A 13,164-nucleotide genomic window follows, 5' to 3' on the forward strand; every position below is an offset into this window, starting at 1 on the left:
TGAAGAGTGTTGTGGTGCATTTTGTGAGGTTTCTTCAGCTTCTCTCATTGACAGACGATTGGGGAAGGTCAAGGAACAGGAGAAGAAAAGGCTACACTTTCTAGCAAAATCCCAGCTGGTCAAAGGTGGCACACAAAAGATTCCCCTGCTAAAAGTCAAGTTCACATGCTGCCTGATTATCCTACTGACCCTGTTTTTAGTGCTACACAGCTTAGGTGCTTCTGAGAGGAGACTTGATGTAAACACAGCAGTGTACACACTCATTCTTCCACTTGCTATTGCTCTCTCCCTCAAAGTCTGCCCTTGTCCAAAATCGAGCAATGTAGCCAAGATAAAGCAGGAAGGAATTGGAGATGCATCTGTCGTGTCACTTTACATCATCCGCAGAACTTGTGCTGACACAGGCTGGACACTTTTGGACGTGCTGATGGGCGATCGCGACTGGATGAGGATCCGACTATGAACAGAACTGAGCTGTAGCTGGACCTTTACCTCCTACTGTGCGTGCTGAGCCCACACAAGTAGAGGGCGGATGAGCAATTTTATTTATGCAACATCCATATTAGTAAGCAGCCAACACGACTGCTAAAGAACTTATAAATAATGTTGGTGTGGCTTAAAAGCTGCTGCTGGCTCCTCAGATAAGGATCACACTAGACTGCCTGCATTTAGAAAAAAGATATTCACGATACAGCTGCTTTCAGACATTTACCTGAAATTTTCTAAGGCTGTAGGTGAGAGTTCAAATGTCTGTGTCAGTTGCATCGGAAATTTTCCTAGGAGCATACAGCCGGAAAATTGCTGGACAATTCACAGCGGGTGAGTTGCAGTGTTGATTGTGTTTCTAACAAGTGCTGACAGATGTGAAACTGTAAGAATACAAATATCTCAGAATGAAAAAGAGGTGCCATACACATAAAATATGTAAACTTGGAAAGACTATGAGATTCAAGAGCTTTTGGCAATAAGGGCTGACGCCAATGTGCTGAAGACAAAAACACTGCTTTCCAAAGCAGAATACGTCACCCCCTTCCTCCTGCATGCCCTACCCAGGTGTCACCAATTGCCTGAATGTTTCAAAAATGTACTGGACAATCTCCTGCTGCATTCATTATATGTAACGGGCAAACTCCAGAGAATGTCCAGACTGAATTTCTGGAAATTTCCAGAGTTCATGTTTAAAGGCAGAGGCGGATATTTAACACAATTCGAACGCAAACAGCTCTGCAGTTTAAGTTGTAGCAGTCGAGTTTAACTCATGTGCACGGACTGCCTTAAACAAAGAGAAAAGCTTGTGTGAAGTGCTGAACACTGAGGATACACTGGCACCAACAGCCGCCTCCTCCTCCTCCTCCTCCTCACTCTATCATTTTCAGAGGAGGGAGGGGCTGCTCTCCTGCTGCCTTGGCTGGATGTTTGGGAGCACAGAATGCCATCATGGAAAAGAGAACCAGTACACTGTGTAATTAATAACCATGGCAATGTATTACTCTATTCCACAGTTGTTCAAACTTTATCAATACAACTTATAATAATACCTTTATCATGGCCTCGCTAACCGACTCCAGCCTCGTGGATTAGAAGTAATCACTTGGAGTCCTTCAGGGAAGCAGTTGAGCAGTTAGATTGTTTGGCTGTAAACATCTCGCAGAGAGAAATGCACCCAGACTAATGTTTCTGACTGCTGTCTGAAGCACTTGATGATGTCTGCTTTTGAAAGATGCTGTATAAACAAACTAATTAATTGTGGATTCAAACTTGGCTGCTTTTGTAGGCTGGGTCATACAGTCAGCCTCCACCTGTTAGTTAAAGTGTCTAACCTAGTTAGCTTGTTAGCTGCTGTGTGCACTGCAAGCTCTGTGCTGGAGACACAAACTCCCCACTGTCTGGATGCTCATTAAACTTGTATGAATACTCAGCCTGGCGGTCCCTCGCCTGCTCGTCTGTACTCGCCTGTTGTCTGGCTGTCTGTCTGATTGGAGCATTATATCAGGGGATCCATATTTCTAAAGGAGCTACCTTTAATGCTGCCAGGCAGCAAATACATTCATCAGCGCTGGCAGTAATCAGTTTAGGCTACACACTGGCATACATACTGAAGAGAGCACAGGGGGAAATCAATACAAACCCTCAGTAACACCAAGCCTGTCTAGTATGAAGACAGACAGATGATCTAATACAGCAGAAACATAGTGGTACAATAGAAAAGCATATAATATAATAAATAAATAAATATATATTTATATATCCAAAGAGCAATGAGAAGAGAATGACACTAAACAAGTGAGTCACACCCCTCTGAGATTCTATTTCTGGATGTCATTAATGTAATAAAAATAGTGGGGGGGAAATGGCTCAGACTCAAAACCTGGAATGAAGTGTGCTTCTGATGCAGATATCTTTTATTAACTTATAACTGGTCTTAACTTTATACACATCAATGATTGGTGTGTATAATGATGAAATTACCTTTCTTCTCAGCTGCCATACCTGCTCATAAGTGAAGGTAAAAGGTCATAACTCTATTTTTTAAATGAGATAATTACGTTAATAAGTAGCTGTTAAATTATAAACTGCAGCCAGACTGATCAGCTGCACTTGAGTCTCCTGCACGGCTAAGTACGGTCTCTCCTGGACAGCTTGAATAGAGATTAAGCTCAGGAGCTGGCAGATTTGGGTAGGGGTCATTGTTGTAGCTGAAGAAAGAAGGCTGGAGAAATGAATGTACTGTAGAGACGCAGTCAACCGAGCGCCAGAGTTTTCAGGCATGCAGTCATCACAAACAAAGGCATATGAATGGCAACGTCTGCGGCTCCTGCACTCGAAGCCTTGCATGAAGTACAAACCAGTCGGTTACACCAGGGCTCTACAATAACAAGCAAGGCAAAAACAAGAGAGCAGCATAGAAACAACAAACTGCAGCAACACAGACTGTAGCAGTGCCAGGACTCTGCTCTTACATAAACTAAAACTTTCAACCTCCATCACACACTGTATTTCACAAACACATTGCACAGAGGGAGCACACACACTGTACTGTTGGCATTACTGTAAGGGGTGTGCATCTCATTCTCGTCTTGTTTTGAGTGTGTTTTCCCTCCTGCTTGTTCCATAAGTCAGCCACTGCAGTGAGGAGGAAAGTGTGTGTGTGTGTTTGTGTGTGTGTGTGTGAGAGAGGAGAGGCACCTCCACCATTAACACAACGAGTCCCAGCAGGGGTGGGAGAAGCAGAATTTCGGACCGTTGCAGACTTAATTTAAATCTCATCACGCTGCTCCTCCAGTGCTGCACTGTGTCTGAGGGCTTGGTGTGTTCTGCATAGCAACAGAGAAGCACTACTGGAATGAGTGTAGATGGGTAAGAAACTAGACTGGCTCCATCCAAAAGGTAATAACATTTACAGACCATCTCCTATAAAGATCACTAACAGCATGTACAACATCTGTTCCTCTGGACAGAGCCAGACTGGTCGTTCTCCTGTTTCCAGGCCATAGGCTGTATTTTGGAACCATTTGGAACCATTTGGAACCAGAGTCTGCGCAGTAGCAATCGGGGGATGGAGCTGCAGGAGCAATGTCCCGCCAATACGCAGCCTTGATCAATCTCAGATGTCAATCAATACATTTTATCTATAGCATTAAACAAGTAATTTCGACCAAACTTATCGGAAAAAGTAACACTTGGACATCCACTAATATGGAGAAAGTCAGGATTTACTACCTATGATAAGTATTAAGTGCAACTTTTAATAATTGAGAAACATTAAATTACCTTACAAACTTCTTGTTACCTGCCGACATATCCATTACACTGATGCTATGTATTGGAATGAAAACCCCATTTTAGTGGCTCCTAATTTTAGCAACATCTGTTCACATCAGCAAGTTTGAGCTGCTGTAAATTGTGTATATACACACACACTTTTTTTTCGATCAGCACTTCCTCTCTATGGTATCTTTTTATATTTTAAGTTGCAGGGACTCGGGAGGGCTTTTGTATTGTCACACAGCCATCAGTTTTTGTGACAAGTTGTCAAACTTTTATATAGATGTCCCAGAAAAATACTGATCAATGCTGTGCCCTTGTTCAATCTACTAATGTTGTGAGTACTGTCTAGCAGGCTGCATTAGATAGAGGAACCCGTCTTCCATTTAATGTGGTTCACACACTGAACACACACTGCCAGACCTGTCTCCTTACTGAAAACACAGGCACACTGTCATACACACAAAGGGCAAGCTATAAAAATACCCAAGTGTCACCCACTCTGCGGCTGATGGTTGTGTTACTATGGTAACACTGTATCCAACAGAAAGCGCTTGTGAGTGTGTGCTTGAATCCAGGAGCAGAAACACAGAGGTCAATCAGTGTCATGACTGCAAGGACTTTACTTTGTCTGCACGACAGTAAGGTGCACACCCCTCACCTAATACTGCACATGCTGACAAATGTTTTACATTATAATTAGATCTGAATGACACGTTCAGAGGTAAGAAACATTAGGTCTAACAAAGACTTCTGTTTTGCTCTAAAGCTGCTTTCAGACCTGCACCGATGTCTGAAAATTAACCTGAAATGTTCCTGAGGGGTTGAATGTGAAAACACAAATGTCTAAGTCAGTTGCGCTGGACATTTTCAGGAACCTTTCCTGTGATCCTCCTATAAAATATCTGATTAGCAGGAAAAAAGTTCTGTAAAGTCACTGTGAGCAAATGGTTGATGACGTTTCTAACTTCAAAAAACAAACCCCGAAAATATCTCAGGATGAAAAAGAGTCTATATGTAGAGGACACAGACAAAAATGTCAATTTTGAAGACAATATGGTTTGAGAGGTATTGGAGTTAAGAGCAGACACCGGTGTCGATGTTCTGTAAACAAAAACACTGCTTTCCACAACGGAGTTTATACGCCATGTCCTGCCTCCTGCATGCTCCGGCCAGACGGCACCTCTTTCCTGAACGTTCTGGACGTTTTCCTGTTGTTGTGAAGCTCTGACCTTCAAAGGCAAACTCCAGAAAATGTCGAGTTCATGTCTGAAACTAGCTTGTGAATCTTATCAGGGGCATGAAGAAGAGTGAGTTTTACCTTTGTTTGTAACTGAGAGCACATTTAACTAACTTGCAACGCCACTTGAGAAAACACCATCTTTTTAATGCCTCTCTGAATATTTAGAAGCCGGCAGTGTACCCAGGAAATTGACTCAAAAGCAGCTATTTTACCAACCATGACAGGCTCTGACTTTGTTTTGCCTGTTGACCATCAGGAACTGACATGCATCCAACGCCCAAACCATCATGGAACATCTCTAGCTTCATAGGTTTGGTTTGCTGCTGAAACCCCTCCGCACTCGCAGAGCGACGCCAATGACGAAGGCCCACACGTCAGAGAGTGTTGACTTGATTCCAGGGGGCTTCCCGGGTGTCAATGAAAAGCAAATGGGGTGGGGGTGGAGTTTTATTACAGCAAATGGAGTAATGCAGTGGTAAACTACCACTCTTGAACATTTTATGTGGCTTTTGTAAGAAAGCCCCCCCCACCCATTCACTTGGTTTTGCCCTCCTATTTGCTCTATGCTCTTCTCTTTCACTCTGCCTCATGGCCTTGCACACAAACAGACAGTCACCCTGATAACAGCACATTACTCTCCCACACAAACCTTGTACCACAACGTCAACTATTAAGAGCTTTTACCACCGAGCAAAATGGGAGGGTTTTTTTCGCGGGCAGGATAAAATGTTTGACGAGAGTTCTTGGTTAAAGTAGTTGCTTTGTGGGACACAACTGGAGTAGGGCAACGGTCATATAGCACAGAACAAGCCACTTGCAAATTAGGTCAACAATGACAAAGAACATTGGAGAGGTGCTGCAGAACTTCTGTCCAACTGTTATCACATTTGAATCACTGCAAATTGTATCACTTTATGATGAAATGTATTTTTTTTAGGAGAAATATTTATATTTCCGTGCAGCCGGTCCTGTATATTTGTGCAATCAGAAGAACAGAAAGCTCTCTGTTGTTAATTCCAAATGCGAACACCCAGAGAGTTTGGCGTTCGTTTGCTAGAGTCACTGCAAGTATTCCATGTACTTCCGTGCGGCCAGATTTCCCACCTGCCAATCTCTGCTTTCTGCAGTGGGTGTGGCTTGTGAATAGTCTCCGGCCTCTCCCCATTGGTGTAACTCTGACAAGTGGGGCGAGTCTAAGCTCTACCACTGGCTGACGTGGTGCAGTGCAGAAGGCCTTTTAATATGCGCGCTCTCTCTCTATCTCTCTCTCCATTTCCCCCCTTTCCTTTTTTCCAAACTTGAAATTTGGAGGACACACTGGGACGTGAATAGGGGAGCGACTCTACACACATGCAGGCACGAATGCTCAACGTGACGTAAAGAAACCAAATTGTGTGGATGGGTATAAAGCTGATATATTTTTTGACAGCTGCGTGCAGAGGTTCAGAATTTCAACATGAGATTTAATGTGTAACTGCAGAAGTAGTTTCAAGTTCTAACAGACTGCAGTGGCTACAAGAAATAAGCCCCTTGGCTGGTGGATGATGTGCACAGAGTAGTTTAATACGCGCTTACACATGCAGAATCACACTGCTGTATAAATTGCTATGCACTCATAGAGACTTAAATAATAATCAATGCAGCAATGAAGAACTGACTGAAGTCTCCAAAAATACACAGATTATGAAATGACTGATGGCAGATAATAATAATGGAGCCTGATGTACTGTACCTGCTCTTTCTCCCACACATATACACAGACTTCTCTTTCAATTTTTCACTGCTAAACCGTCGCTTGTTTCCGATTCACACCACTCAGATATTCTGACTCTGGTGTGCTGCTTCTTTACTTTGTCATTCTCTGGTTCTCTCAGTAGATTTCCAACAAAGGTACCACAGACATACCTGTAATGCTCTCTATTTATTTTGACTTTGCATACAAGATTTCCATGGGTGAGAAATAGAGACAGCATATCAAGAACATTACGAAAGCAGGTGATTAAAGTGACTACACCCAAGAAGGATGTCAACCTTTGTGTGCTTTACCTGTACATGTTTCTGCTTTGGTTTCCACTAGAGCTGTGGTGGAAGATTTTCAGGAATCCAACAAAGTGCTGACATTTACATTAAAAACTGACACAACATGACACTTTTACTTTAAGGGTTAAGGCGAATGTGGGAACTTGGACTTTCTCGCTTCTGTCTTTTCTTGTCACTCAGTTATCTCTTCCTCTGTATCACTCTGTCTCACTCAGACATCACACATCTTCTGATACAGTCTTCATGCTCCCTCTCCGTCTGTCCCTAAGCATCTCCTCTGCTCTGCCGCTATAATTGTCTCTTTCCCTCCATCACGCTCTCCCTCTCAGCCCCACCTACAGGTGATGAGCTCATCGCTGTGGTTGCCTTAGTCACCTAACAACATGTCAGAGAAACCGGCGGAGGAGGTACAGCGGAAAAAAGGCACCTGAACCGAAAAACCCTGCAACAAAGCACAGCTTAAAGCGTCAGTGATGTCGTCACAGGGTCGAGCTCAGCACAAGAGGCCTTGATGACAACAGCATCCGTCCTCCAACCCGTGATGACTCATTCCACTGTTTCACCAGGAGAACGGACAGCCATTATATCGCTCTGGACTAGATGTGGACATGTGGTGTTCAATCACAAAATTCTGGATGTTCCTGATGAATGCAAGAGACAAAAACATGCTAAAACACACTGCAAGTTACACGCAGGTTACAATATTTATGTAAGCAAAGCATGAACAAATATCAAAAGCATAAAACAGGAAATCTGGTGTACGGGACACTGCAATTTACTCCTATACAATCAATCAAAAATATCAACATGTTATTTTAACCTCCCTGCCCAACTTAAGTCTGGATAAATGTTGTTATGCTTCAAATTTATTTAGATGTTAGTTGTGATTTTGCCAACAAATTTGTTTAAATATGTGCAGATTCATATTACGCTACAACGCCCATGCACGTTGTTAATGCTGCGCCCGAAAATGTGCAGCGTCAGCGCTTAAACTAGAAGAATAAATAAGAAATTAGCACGTTCATCTGTGTGTTTACCACTTTCTGCTGCAGAGTAATTTGACCCGGGAGCGAATGCCAATTGCTTCTATTCCACTGGAGACAATAGTCAGATTTTTACCAGTGGAAAAGGGACATGTTTGTTCCCTGCATATAGCTATCTATGTAATTTTATCATTTATTTTTTCTTTCAAAAACAGTCATTCCTAATATGTACAATATAATTTTTGTATAATTACATTATTTTGTAGCACCCACTAGGTATAGGCTACAGCTTTGCCACTATTGTTTATTGTCTCCCTCTGATGAAGCAGCGACCTCCCCCCTCTGAAAAGTACTAATGGGCCCTTCTCTCAAACATTCACAGTGAACAGCTGTAACATCAGCAACACACACATCCCATATACTACCTGCCAACTGTCCAGCTTCATTTATCCAAAATAAACATAACTTCTCAGTCAATGTGTTTTCCTGTCAATCGTCTGCCCCAGATTAGCTCTAGTTACCTGCCAGAAACACTGTCAGACAATTTCAATAGCCCTTGCGAGCATGACTAACACGTGCAACATCTGGCAGCACGCTGACTCAACAATCTGATCTCACACGTCATTTATATAAATTGCATTTGATTATCCTGCACTTTCTTCTCTGCTACACTGTATATCATGGTCTTGGGCATTAAACACTGCTTTTGATGTCACACGCAGCTTGATCGGAAACACATTTGGCATTGGTTTACAATAGCTAGTGCACAAACTATCCAAGGAAATCCTTCTAAACGGAGAGATTTGTGTGTTCATGCAACTCTTGGGTTATAATTTGACACAAACTCTTGAGGCCCTGTGATATGCTATGCAAATGAATGTGACAGACCGAGTCTTGTTCATTTTCCACTTTCTGACTACCGTGAACAAACAAATGCCTCTAGAAAAGAATGGAGCGGATCACCTCACAGCTGGATGTTTCGCCTCCTAAGAGGTCACAGTACGTTGACAACCACTGCATGGCTGAGCAAGACTAGGAAAGAAGACAATTCAGTCAGGATAGATTTATTTTTATGCAACTTTCCCAGAAATAATAGCTGCTTAACACCTTACGGGAAGTAAAAACCAATGATTTCCCCCATTGATGCGTTATGATGGAACAACCATCAATGTTATAGCCAATGAGGTAGGATAGTGACCTAATATATATCAAATATAATAAATATATATATAAAAATAATAATAATATATAAAATGTAATTAAATACTTTGGATTATAGTATTTCTAGTATATATAAAGAATTTATTTCACGAATCAAGTGTAATTTTAAATGTACATTAATGCAGCATCAATCAAAAATAATTTATTGTAGTCTTAAAATCTGAAACTACACAACAATAGGAACGTTTACTGTTTTAAATTTTTCCAGTACACTGACATGATAACAGTGAGGTTTCGCAATCAAAAACATTCATATTTCAAAACAGAAGTCTTGTTTCACTAGTTGGTTTAATTGATACAATTACTTCAATATTAATAGCATCTATTTAAGCTATGCTCCCGACATTAAGCTGCAAAACACTTGGCTACACCATAGAGCAGACAACGGTCTGTGTGCGATTTGAAACGAGGTGGTTTACTTTTATCAACAGAAACCCTTTGATTGTTCAGCCCCCAATAAAAATGAGCCGCCTGTCATTCCAAATTACATAACATTATCTCTGATATGGCAGATCACACGAGGAAATCATGTGAAGAACAAAAAGCGAGCCATGTTTTTCTTCACGTGGAGAGAGCAAGAGTGCGTGGCTTAGTGAGCGAAGCCAACTTCTGTCCCAGAGGAATTGCTAGTAACTGGTGTGACAGGAGGGTTAACTGCTCTGTGATCAAAAAAAAACCTTGCATCTTTTTCTTCTTTTTTTTTACGCAGAGGGTGGAACTGTTGATCAGAGAGCTTTTATGAACACAACATAATAGATCACCGCAGTGCCGGGAGAATATCCTCTGATGAACAAGACATTTCTACAGATATACAGTCGGCAGTATCCATAACAGGCACTGAATGCTTTTCAATTAATGTGCCCACCTGTAGGGAGTGAGTGTGTAGACCTGTCAGAGATCTGACACTGTTCCCTAGTGAACAGTGTCAGATCTTTTATCACAACTACTGTAACACTGTCATAGCCCGGTGTTAATTTTTCCTTGTTTATCATTTTCATCATCACCACCACTACTACTATTAATATTGCATGTTGCTTATGACAGACTCAGATCCAACCATCATGTAGAATATAATTACAGGTCAATAAACATCAGATTTAAGGTGGTTTTCTTCTCCCGTCACCTCAACTTTGGAAATCGACCAACGCCAAGTATCAATCTGGTACCAGGGCTCTGTTTTTCTCTGCTTTTAATATAAAATGTGTGCTCCTTACTGGATGGAATTCACTGCAGTTGTTTTTCATGAGGGCCAGTGATAACTGTGCTACCAAAAGATCCCTCCGTGACACAATGAATAACAACATTCACACTGTATGCAATGTGTTTTGGTTCCATGGCCGAGACCCAATATGCCTAATAATAGCATCAATACCAACCTGGTGTTTGGCACAATTGCATGTGGATAGAGATGACATCTTTGGCACTGGGGTAATAAACAGTTTAGGTGCTTGTAATTACTAGTCGTTAGGGAGGTTACGCAATAACTACCAGACGTATTATCACAAAATTTGGTGGAAGGAAAGAACCCATTCAATTTTGGTGTGGATCCGGATCAACCGGTGGATCCAGGATGTTATTTTCACTCTCTTTAACATTTAATATGGCTATTTTCAAGGTTTCCACTGATTTCTCAAAGAATAATTCATGGATCTTGTTCTTAAGTTGTACACAGTGCGACCTGTGAAGATACCACGGCCTGGATGACCGCGAATCTTCACAGATATCATGGATTTTGATGAAAAAAGGGACCGATAGTGTGTAGGATTCAGTGTGGATCCAGATAAAAAAGAATTAAGCCAGGGGTCAGTGGGGTCTTGGCGGAGGTTTGACCCTCTAGTTACGGCGTGTGACATGTTTGATGCTCATGATGTACACGGTTATGTTCATGCCTCAGTCCAGTGTCTTCCCAAATCTTAACTCAAGCCTTGTACAACAGGAAGCATGAAACACATTGACATAGATCAGACAGCCAGTATCCCTCCATGTGATCTCCCAGGGTGCACTGAGGACATGTTTCCCCTGCTATAGACTGAGTGCGGCACGGCACTCGGCCAAAGTTGATATAGTGAATAAAAAGAAGCCATGTGTGACTTTTTTAAACTGCTGCTGCTGCTGCAGTGACACACGCCAGTGCTACAGCCCTGCGTGTGTGTGTGTGTGTGTGTGTGTGTGTGAGCGGGGTCTCGGAGGGGAGGAGGCGTCACCAGGGGTAACGTTCCGCCTACATCACAGACACGCACAAATCAAAGTGTACAAACAGCGACGCACGGGAGAAAGTTGCGGTGTAACGTCAGCACCGGAGTGGGAGCGGACACACACCGGCCGAGCTGCGGGGGTTTCCAGCGGCCAAACCCCCGCGACGTGACAAGAGGGGCGCAGAAAAACACTCTCCCCCAAATGTCCCCCCACCTCCCCCTCTCCTCCCCCCCCTCCCTCGCCATCGACGTAACAACATGTCGGCAAAGGACGGCCATGTTTTGCTGGTTATGTCGACACGGGGAGGAGGAAAAGTGAGACACGGCGCCTCTCCTCGCTGCCTCCGCGGTCACCTCGTCTCAAAGTGGAACTTGAACACGGCGGCGATAAACGTCCCCGTAAACAAGTTGGCGGCCACATCGCGTCGGTGGTGCAGGTGGAGGCGTCAGGGGCAGGCAAAGTTCATGCGGCGAGACAAGTTAAAATATTTATGCAGAGCCGTGTGGGTGTTTGGGAGCCGGGCGGGGGCAGGGGGAGCGAAGCGCCGCAAACAAACAAACTACACGCAGTTAGAACTTGGGAGAGCAGGGGGGGGGGGGAGTTTTCAGCAGGGAGCCGAGACACAAACAACACACCAGCAGTTTGTCCCATTTCTTACCTGGCCGCCGTGTTGTTGTCTTTTGGCGCGATGCTCAGGCGGTGCGGGTACAAATCCCACCGCCGCCGTAAACCCACGAAATGAGCCGAGTCTCCGCTTCTACACAGTCGCGCGGCGGCGGCCCAATAGCCGAGCAGACAACAGGCGACAGGAAAGGAAAAATTGGCGATCACAAGGAGGATCTACGCCAAAAGCCACATGATCGCCGACGTCAGAGTACGTATTTGCATGCCGTACCGGAGCGCCGGTGTCCGTCCATGGCGGGTCCATAGCGTCGAAGCCAGGGAAAGTGCGGCGGCAGGCGGGGGAAAGTTTAACAAGTGTGCGTCCAGGCAGCGGGAGGAGTCCTGGAGGCTGCGTGGAGCGTGCCCGCTGCTGGGGGGAATGAATGAGCTGCGTGTTGTGGCCGTCAAGTTTCCCCTGTCCTGATGCCTGCTGCCTGTCTGGAGCTCATTGAATATGTAAGTATGCGAAGGGGGCGTTTCTTACTCGCCCCCAAAGCCCCTCCCTCCCTCTGTCACCCCGCCCACCCTCTCCCCGTCTCCCCCGCGTGTGCACGCGAGGCGTGGAGTTGCTGCAGTGCTCTCTCAAGTGGAAGCCGGTGCGTCCTCCAACCGTGCACGTAGTCAGCCGACACATCTGGATCGACCAGAGGTGAGCCTGAGGTCAGCTGATCCTCCCGCAGTTGACAGTGCTGAGAGAAACTGGCCTGACATGACACACACAAACACACACACACACACACACACACACACACACACACACACACACACACACACACACACTTACACACGGAGCTCCATCCTGCGCTCTCACACACATACACACACAACAGTGACCTCCACTGGATCCACACCAGAACTGATTCTGACCTTGGGCCCATGCGCGGTGTCACACCAGGCATGTAAGGACATGTTCAACGTTTGCACTGCAGCACATAGAGGAAATGAAAATGAAATGTTCCACCACCACAGAGAAAACTGGAAAATCTCCTGCTCAGAGAACAGCGCACCAGATCAGCGGCAGAGGGATGGAGCCTGGAGTTCTCACCGCTTTGT

At 44.3% G+C, this 13,164-nt stretch overlaps 1 protein-coding gene across 3 annotated transcripts in view; it reads right to left on the minus strand.

Moving 5' to 3' along the window:
- The window catches only part of zhx2a (zinc fingers and homeoboxes 2a), a 33,916-nt gene extending 21,366 nt beyond the window's left edge, over positions 1 to 12,550 (minus strand). For 2 of the 3 annotated variants that reach the window (XM_034612135.1, XM_034612133.1), the window contains exon 1: positions 12,107 to 12,550. The gene's annotated coding sequence lies outside the window, so the exon portion shown is untranslated. The remainder of the gene's footprint in view (positions 1 to 12,106) is intronic. The other variant, XM_034612134.1, reaches the window with a different exon arrangement.
- Positions 12,551 to 13,164: the final 614 nt, after the last annotated feature.

The sequence above is a fragment of the Hippoglossus hippoglossus genome, chromosome 16 (assembly GCF_009819705.1).
Source record: "Hippoglossus hippoglossus isolate fHipHip1 chromosome 16, fHipHip1.pri, whole genome shotgun sequence".
NCBI classification, from domain to species: domain Eukaryota; kingdom Metazoa; phylum Chordata; class Actinopteri; order Pleuronectiformes; family Pleuronectidae; genus Hippoglossus; species Hippoglossus hippoglossus.